Here is a 10,039-nt window from a genome sequence, read left to right on the forward strand (position 1 = left end):
ACGAACAACAATCATACCATAGGCTAGCTTCTAGGGTTTAGCATCTCTGATCTCGTGGTAGATCTACTCTTGTACTACCCATATCATCAATTAATCAAGCAGGACGTAGGGTTTTACCTCCATCAAGAGGGCCCGAACCTGGGTAAAACATTGTGTCCCCTGCCTCCTGTTACCACCCGGCCTAGATGCACAGTGCGGGACCCCCTACCCGAGATCCGCCGGTTTTGACACCGACATTGGTGCTTTCATTGAGAGTTCCGCTGTGCCATCGTCATCAGGAAGGATGCCTCATCGCGTCTTTAAAGACGACACTATTGCTAAGGGAGCTTTGGCTGTCGGCCAAACTCTCCGGCTAGGTGGTTTTCTTATGACCGCCTGTTCGGCCGCTGCGCCGACGATGACTTCTCGGGTCATCGAAAGCAATCTTCACGTCAACTCGGAACTTGCCGAGCAGTTAGATCCAATGGAGCTCTCTTCCCTAAACGAGCTCTTGGATCGCATCGCCGCCCTGGGAGTCGCTACAGACTATGATCGGATTGGGTCTAAACCCGATCTGAGAGAGATCAACTGTCCCCAGGTCACCCATCATGTTGCGATGGTGGAGGAACAATGCGGCGACCCTTCATCTATCTTAAGGACTAGCTATGTCCGGATTCCCAATCCCTCCAAGACGGATACCCGCGGAGGGGAGGACGTCACTCAAGACCTGAACCTAGAGTCAGGCAGCAGGGTAGATTCAGTGGAAAACATCCAAGAATCCAAACTTCTGAGTTCGGAAACTCCTTGTCCCCTGAGTCTCAGATTGGGTGAGGTTTCGGATTCAATTCCACCCACCCACCCACCCAAACATAAGCGATCTATCCCAAATTAGGCAAGAGCCCGAAGAAACAGCACACCATTACTGGGCCAGATTCCTCCTGGTCATGAACAGGATAAAGGACTACCGTGAGGAAGACACAATTTCATTCTTCTGCAATAATTGCACGGACAAGGGAATCCTCAACGCCATAAGTCGCCGTGAAATTACATGCTTTGCCGACTTGGCATCCATAGTACGAAAGTACTGTGCGATGGAAAGCGCCTGGAAAACCAAAATAAAATTTTGGGACAATCCGACCCTGAATACAAACCCAGTCCGAAATAAAAGGGTGCATTATCGCCAGACACCCGGGTTAAATACCAAAAAGCAAAAACCCTCTACAGGGCATGGAACCGTACTGGAGGGATGGCTCAATGGACCCTGTAAAATTCATAGTGCAGAGGGCGCCACACCAACTCATAGCCTTAGAGCATGTTGGATACTCCGGCAGGTAGCCAAAAGTGGCGAAGATCTTCTAACCCCAGAAGCCACAGAGCACCAGCCCAGGGATACTAGTATGGTATTAACAGTCTTCGAGACTTTCGCATCAAATAATATGCGAAAACGAACACTCCGCAGCCTTGCCGAAGTCTACCACATGGCAACAATAAACCCATGGAGTGACACGGCTATTACTTCTAATGCCAGTGATGAACCTAAATTCCGAACAGCCCGAGCACCAGCCGCATTGGTCCTCGGTCCAATAGTGGACGGCTTTCGACTCACTAAGGTACTCATGGACGGTGGCAGCGGATTAAACCTCATTTACGAGGAAACCCTTCGAAAAATGGAAATAGACTGGAACCGCATTGAGCGAAGCAGCACAACCTTTAGAGGAATAATCCCCAGTCGGGAAGTGCGCTGTACAGGAAAAATCACACTAGATGTGGTGTTCGGCACGCGGATAATTACAGGTCCGAAGAGGTCACGTTCCAAGTGGCCCCGTTCAGTAGCGGATACCACGCTCTATTAGGGCGGGAGGCGTTTACAATCTTCCAAGCCATACCCCATTACGGGTACATGAAGCTCAAAATGCCCGGGCCCAACGGAATCATCACTCTTGCTAGTGATCCGGACATAGCACTCCGCGCGGAAAATAAGACACCCGCACTGGCCCTCGAGGCACTATCCGAAGCCCTAGCGGCCGAGGAACTGACTGCGCTGTGCTCCATGGTGAACAGGGACGACGTGATACTCGATAAAAGATCCAAGTCCACCTCCTTTAAACCGGCGGACGAAATAGTCAAATTCCAAGTCCATCCAACGGACCGTACAAAAATAGCTTCCATCGGGGCACAATTAAACCCTGATGTAGACGCCACACTACGAGAGTTCCTACGAGAGAACTGGGACATTTTTGCCTGGCACCCTTCAGACATGCCAGGAATCCCACGCAGGCTGTCCAGGCACAGCCTAAATATCCTCAAAGGATTCAAGCCAGTCAAGCAGGCTCTTCGGCGTTTCTCCGAACCTAAGAGACAAGCCATGGGAGAGGAACTAGCCAAGCTATTGGAGTCCGGATTCATCAGAGACATAAAACATCCGGACTGGCTAGAAAACTTGGTGATGGTACCAAAGAAGGACAAATCCTGGCGCTTGTGCGTCGATTTTAAGGACCTCAACAAGGCTTGCCCAAAGGATCCCTTCCCCCTCCCCCGCATCGATCTAATTATCGACGCTGCCGCATGACACGATTCATTGTGTTTCCTCGACGCATACTCTGACTACCATCAAATTAAGATGGCAGAGCCAGACCATGCCGCAATGGCATTCATCACACCATACGGCCCATTCCGCTTCAACACAATGCCCTTCGGGCTCAAAAACGCCGGCGCAACATATCAGCGCATGATTCAGACATGTCTGGCTAACCAGATCGGCAAAACAGTGGAGGCATACATAGATGACGTGGTCGTCAAAACCAAGCATGTCGAATCTCTAGTAGACAACTTGAGGCTCATATTCGATAACCTCCGAACATACAACATCAAGCTCAACCCGGAAAAATGCGTTTTCGGCGTACCAGCCGGAAAGCTCTTGGGCTTCATTGTATCCGGTAGAGGAATTGAAGCAAATCCAGCCAAGATCCGAGCTCTGTCACAATTGGACATCCCAAAGGACCTCAAACAAATACAAAAATTGACTGGATGCGTGGTGGCTCTAAGCCGCTTTATCTCCCGCTTGGGAGAAAGTGCATTACCCCTTTATCGCCTCCTCCGGCACGCCGAACACTTCGAGTGGACGGATGCCGCCACGGCTGGACTCGACAAAAAAAATCCATATTGGCAACAAACCCAGTCCTAGCCGCGCCAAACATTGGCGAACCAATGCTATTATACATCGCGGCAACTCATCAAGTTGTCAGCGCAGTGCTCATCGTCGAACGAGAAACGGACGAACACAAATTCCCCCTTCAAAAGCCGGTTTACTATGTGTCCACTGTCCTTACTCCATGCAAGTCACGGTACCCGCATTATCAAAAGATAGCGTACGCGGTATTTATGGCATCCCGGAAGCTGCGACACTACTTTCAAGAGTGTTCGATAACGGTAGCCTCGGAAGTACCACTTAACGATATTATAAACAACCGCGACGCGATGGGCCGGATTGCCAAATGGGCCATTGAGCTCCTCCCATTCAACATAACTTACAAGCCACGGCGAGCTATTAAGTCACAAGTTTTGGCCGACTTCGTCGCCGAATGGACGGAAGCCGAACTCCCTAAAGAGTACGGCACATATTCCAACTGGATCATGCACTTCGACGGCTCCAAAATGTTGGCTGGTCTGGGGGCTGGCGTCGTTTTGACGTCCCCAACATGATATACAGTTCAATATGTACTTCAGATAATGTATATGGACTCCAACAACGCAGCCGAGTACGAGGCCCATCTACATGGTCTCCGGATGGCAGTATCCATGGGCATTCAACGCCTAGAGGTGCGCGGGGATTCGAACCTCGCGATATCCCAAATAAATGGAGACTTTGATGCCAAGGATCCAAAAATGGCAGCTTATCGCAACGTCGTCCTAAAAATGTCAGCTCGGTTCGAGTGGCTCAAATTTCATCATATAGCCGGGAAAACAATCAGGCAGCAGACGTCCTGGCACGCATCAGCGCAAAACGCGATGTCATCCCTCCCAACATCTTCTTGGAGAGGCTGTTCAAGCCATCCGTAGTATAGGAAGGGGAACTCGAAATAACAGCCCGGACCCAACCGCACTGCCCGACACCGAACATTCTAACATAATTGGAGGCTCTGCCAACGAAATAACATCTTCAGCGCACGTAATAATGGCAGTCATCGCCCCGTGGACCAAAACGAGGCACGCTGCATAGTGCGGCGATCTAAGGCCTATAAAGTCCATGAGGGAGAGATTTATAAGAAAAGCACCACCGAAGTCCTTCAAAGGTTCATCTCCGAAGAGGAAGGGCGGAATCTTTTGGCTGAAATTCATGCCGGACTCAGCGGTCACCACGCTGCAGCCCGGGCCCTTGTAAGCAAGGCCTTCCGTACAAGCTTCTATTGGCCGACGGCCCGGGCAGATGCTCAGGACTTAGTCCAACGATGCGTTGGTTGCCAGCTTTTTGCTAACCAAAGCCATATGCCACCCACCGCCCTCCAACTATCCCCATCACCTGGCCCTTCGCGGTATGGGGGCTTGACATGGTTGGACCCCTTAAAGGAGGAACCCACAAGCAAAAATACTTACTGGTCATGGTGGATAAGTTCACCAAATGGATAGAGGCCAAGCCTGTTAAAACGGCCGAATCTGGACCGGTGATAGACTTCATATCCGGGGTCGTACACCGTTACGGCGTCCCCCACAGCATCATCACTGATAACGGCACGAACTTTACGGCCGATAAGGTAAAACTCTGGTGCAAAAACATGGGCATCAAGCTCGATTATGCTTCAGTCTATCACCCACAAACCAACGGTCAGGTCGAGCGAGCAAATGGTCTTAACATGAGAGGCATCAAACCCAGATTAGTGTGGTCCCTCAAGGAATCTAACACGCATTGGGTAGAGGAGCTCGACTCCGTACTCTGGGGGCTGCGGACCACGCCGAATCGCATTACCGGATACACACCATTCTTTATGGTATACGGCGCAGAGGCGGTTCTGCCCTGCGACATAATTCATGACTCACCTCGAGTGCGCATGTATGAAGAAAGAGAAGCCGAGCTTGATCGACAGGACAGTTTGGACGCCTTGGAGGAGGAGCGTGACGTGGCAAAAGCCCGTTCTGCATTTTATCAACAGCAGGCTCGAAGATACCAAAGCAGAGAAGTACGGGCCAAAACTTACAATGTTGGCGAGTTAGTTCTACGCCTGCCGGATAAGAAAAAGGACAAACTCAAGCCCAAATGGGAAGGTCCCTTCATCATTGACCAAGTCCTGACTGGTGGACCGTACCGTCTGCGGGATGCGTCGGATAATCGACTCGAGCCGAACCCATGGAATGCAGCCCGACTCCGAAGATTCTACGCCTAACGCCGGACTCTGTGTTCGTCTCCTTCATCTGTCCATTTTTTATACACTATATGTCTTATATTTTTCTCCTTCTCCCTTTCTTTTCTCTCATAGCCTTTAGAGGCCCATTCGTGCCTTGTTTGCACGCAACTGACGCGCTATCCACGCTCATCATACCTAGGGGCTTCTTTAAACAGAAGCTTATTCATACGGGCTTTATGCCCAACACATGTGTTATCCTTCCACATGTACCCTTTATTCACCATTATATGCATCGATATGACTTAAGTTTTGGCCACGCTGGGTTGCCTGGCTCTTGTATTTATGCCCTACGTTCCTGTTAATTCGGCTAGGGCATAAGGGAGCACCTCTGCGATTGTTACTGCCGGGTCAGCCGGATGTGTACCTCAGACTGGGTGAAGCCGAAAGCTAGCGTTCTTAAGAGAATATTCGGTCAGTGAACTAAAGATGATTTCTCACTTATTTACTTATGCGCCCCCAGATGTTTTTTCTGCGTCTCTTTTCGCAATCCGGACATGCACTTTAGGGCATGCCTCCCAGGGAAAGGAACCCTTAACGAAACTATTATCCCTGAAAGATGTTTCTTACTAACCATGTAATATAACATAACTAGTTGGGCACTTGTTTGTTTAAGCACTAATGACCCCTACGCCTGGTCTCCATGCATGCCCCGGTTCTTACATAACTGAGAGGGTATTCGGATACATTCTGGACCGTTGGGTCCCGAGGTTGAAGCGAAAAGGTCCGCCACGACAAACGATCTACAATCCGGCTAGAAGGCATTATACATGTCACCTTCAATTACATAGTCAATTTGACTGGTTAAATTCCTCTTCAATACCATCCAACAGCCTGTCTAGTTTATAGTCCTGTTGGGAATACTTTACGGTCAATTCTACTTGGCCGTACACTAAGCTCATAGGGATTTCCTTCCCATCGGGTCGACCTTCGTGTACCGCGTCCTCACCATGGCCCAGGCTTCCCTGGCGCCCTGACGGCAGGCCGATATCTTCCATATTCGGAAGCGCCGCCGCGCTCCCTTCAGCTTCTCTGCAAGCTCTCCAAGGCCTTTGGGCATGGAGACGGATGGCCACAAGGCCTGGGCGACGCCTTGCATCACCTGCCGAACTCGTTCGTGCAGTTGTGAGAGCTCGGGAAGAAGGTCACCCGTAGAACCGGGCATTTCCTCTGCAGGACGACCTGTTAGCATACCTACAGACATAATTCTGTCAGCCAACTTCCTCGCCGAACTCTTTTTCAAAGTTCGTTCAAGCACTTATTAAATACGCCGCGTCGAAGCCGCCGATTCTCCTTAACAGAGTCTGACAGTTGGGCACGAACATCCTTTAGTTCCACGCCCAGCTTGGTGTTGGCATCTAGGAGATCATTCTTCTCCTGCCTCACCCTTGTAAGCACGCTATCACCGGCCTTTAGCTGGCGTAGGAGCTGTTGCTTCTCCGGATTTACTCCAGCGTCATCTGCAATTTTACCGTCAGATCTGCATATACGCCGCACTTTATATTATACTTATCATTTGAAGGATATATTACCAGAGGGGGTCTCTTTGGGCTCCCCTGCTGCGGCCAGTGCGGCCTGAAGTTGGGCTTTGCACTCTTCCAGCTCCCGGTACAGTTGGGTATTCTTTTCTGTAAGAACCTGCATAACAAATGATCCTTAAATCAGTTATTCTAACTGTTTCAAGTCTCGGGGGCTACTGATATATATAATCACCAAATTTTCTCACTTGTATGTCTTTTACATACTGCTCCGTGGCTCTGGCTAGACCATTTTGAGCGGCATGGAGGTACGCATCTCCCGAGTTGAAGGCATCCAATGCCTCTTGGGAGAAACAAGCGTCACGAAGAACAGTCCGGTGACACCTGCGGTTCATGGCACTTTCCACCTCGGAATTGGTGGCGGACAGTCTATCCGCATCCTCTAGCGGAGGAGCGCCCGACACACGCCTCGTATTCATGCCCGCCTCCGAATCTGGCCTTGGAAACTGGCTGGTGGAGGCGCGATTAGTAGCCTCCCCGGATATAGTCCGACGAGCGCTCTTTTTCCTAAAAAGAAGGCATGGGCGTTAGTATGCCTCTGAGAATAATGTCTTGGAATAAAGACAGCGTGCCATACCGCTGCACCGGTGTCTCAATCCGGACCACGTGTCTTTTTAGCCTGCCTGGCCTCGCGGCCCCTTGTTGGCTAGTCGCCGCAGGCTCGGCCTTCCGCCTCGAGGACCTCCCCTGCGAAACACGGTTGTTATACGGTAATCAAAAACACGCAACGACGGATCCCTTTTCAAAGTACTGGGACTTCGGTCTCAGTTACCTGTGAGGCTGGAAGTAGCCCAGGGTAATCGGCCCTAATGGCCACCAAGGCGTTGTCATTGCTCAATTGGTAAAATACCCCATCGATCAGCTCCATAAATATGTCCGGATCCTCTTGGGAGGCCAGGTCAAGGGACCGTTCCGGGTCCTCGGGTTATGGAGGAGGGTTGTTTATCTCCCTTACAGCCTGGCGCAGCTCCTGCGTTGAAATCGCTAGACTGAATACTTAACTATGGGAATATGAAATGGATGGGCGAGAAAAAGTGTCCGCTTACCCAGCTCGGAGGATTGTACATAGAGAATCCGCCCTGCAGGTTGACGCGGTGGAATTCCTCCTCTTCTCCCTTGTACAAAGTGGATAAGATTTTTATTAGAGCAGCAACCAATTCCGGCCCTTTACGGCCGTAGCGGGTGGCGTCATCCTCCCCGTTGAAATCCCACATGGGGTGGCCTCTATACTGAAGCGGCTGCACCCCCCGCATAATACATGTGGCCATGGCCTCGATCATGGTTAATCCGGAACGAGCTAACAAACTTATCCGGCTCATCAGGTAAAGAACGTCCCTGTCATCTTCCTCCTAGGGGCTCCGTGGACGCCAGCTCCGGCGCTTCTTCAAAGGAGCATTGTCGAACTCAGGGAGGCCGATTCGAATAGGGTCCGGGAGGGGGACGTCTTCTATATAAAACCATTCTGAAGGCCAGTCTTCGGACGTCTTCTTTGGGGTTTTGGATAGATATTCGGTCCCGGCAATACGCCACACTTCGGCTCCGTCCACTTGATATATTGACCCCTTCTGAGAATGGGGCACAAGGCAGAACAGCTTCTTCCACAACGCGAAATGAGCCTCACAGCCCAAAAACAGCTCGCAAAGGGCTACGAAGCCCGCAATATGCAATATGGGGGCAGGTGTAAGGTTGTGCAACTGGAGGCCATAGAACTCCATTAGTCCCGGAGAAATGGATGAATTGGAAATCCGAGCCCTCTTACCAAATGAGGGACAAGGCATACCCGCTCTCCCTTGGAGGGATTGGGAAGGCTCTCCGCTTGCTCTCCGCCATTATAGGCGGCGAGCCCGGTCGAACCGGGACCATGTATGTTGGGGGTAGAAATCCCTTGGTCTGAAGCATCACTAATTTGCTGTGCGGGACGGAACATCTCTCCCAATCTCCAAGCTTGGGGCTAGGGGAGCGAGAGGAGGAGCTGCGTCGACCGGCCATGATGGAATGGATCTCTGTCGGATGCGCTCCGATGAAGGCTCGCCAAGGGAGGATGGTGTGATTTGGATCTGAATCCTCGTCTCTTTAATAGGCAGCTCATTCACACAGCTAGGGGGGTAAATGTAAAAACACCCTGGCTCTTCATATTCGCTCGACACATGGAAAGTGGCCATTATTGGGCGTGGAAGCCAAGGAGCGCGACATTCACAAGACGCCGGACACTATTTAAACAGGTACACGGAATTTGGAGAGGAACCCGCCGTGCAATGCCGAAGACAATCTGCGCGCCGGACTCATCGTCATTGAAGCCTGGTTCGGGGGCTACTGAGGGAGTCCTGGATTAGGGGGTTTCCGGATAGCCGGACTATAACCTTTGGCTGGACTCTCGGACTATGAAGATATAAGATTGAAGACTTCGTCCCGTGTCCGGATGGGACTTTCCTTGGCGTGGAAGGCAAGCTTGGCAATACGGATATGTAGATCTCCTCCCATTGTAACCGACTCTGTGTAACCCTGGCCCTCTCCGGTGTCTATAAACCGGAGGGGTTTTAGTCCATAGGACGAACAACAATCATACCATAGGCTAGCTTCTAGGGTTTAGCCTCTCTGATCTCGTGGTACATCTACTCTTGTACTACCCATATCATCAATATTAATCAAGCAGGACGTAGGGTTTTACCTCCATCAAGAGGGCCCGAACCTGGGTAAAACATTGTGTCTCCTGCCTCCTGTTACCATCCGGCCTAGACGCACAGTTCGGGACCCCCTACCCGAGATCCGCCGGTTTTGACACCGACACCCAGGAATACCCCCAGCGCCGCCACTGATTCCTGCTGAGGGCTCGATATATAGCCCCAACCAAGACGTTGAACCTAACAAAAACGAAAACAGAATCCCTCCCGCCAGCAGGGAGCCGAAGTCCTCCGCACCTCCATGACGCAAAGGACAACAAAGATGGGGCAGACCGGTGGCAGCGCCGACACCAAAGACCAACACCGACCGAATCCCTCGAGATCCGACGACGTCGCACCTCCACACGCCCTCCGACAAAGCTAGATGCATCATCGGCGCGGAGATAGAATGTGTGAGACATTATTCCTGTTGAAGGCTCGATATATAGCCCCAACCAAGACATTG

The sequence above is a fragment of the Triticum dicoccoides genome, chromosome 1A (assembly GCF_002162155.2).
Source record: "Triticum dicoccoides isolate Atlit2015 ecotype Zavitan chromosome 1A, WEW_v2.0, whole genome shotgun sequence".
Lineage (NCBI taxonomy): Eukaryota > Viridiplantae > Streptophyta > Magnoliopsida > Poales > Poaceae > Triticum > Triticum dicoccoides.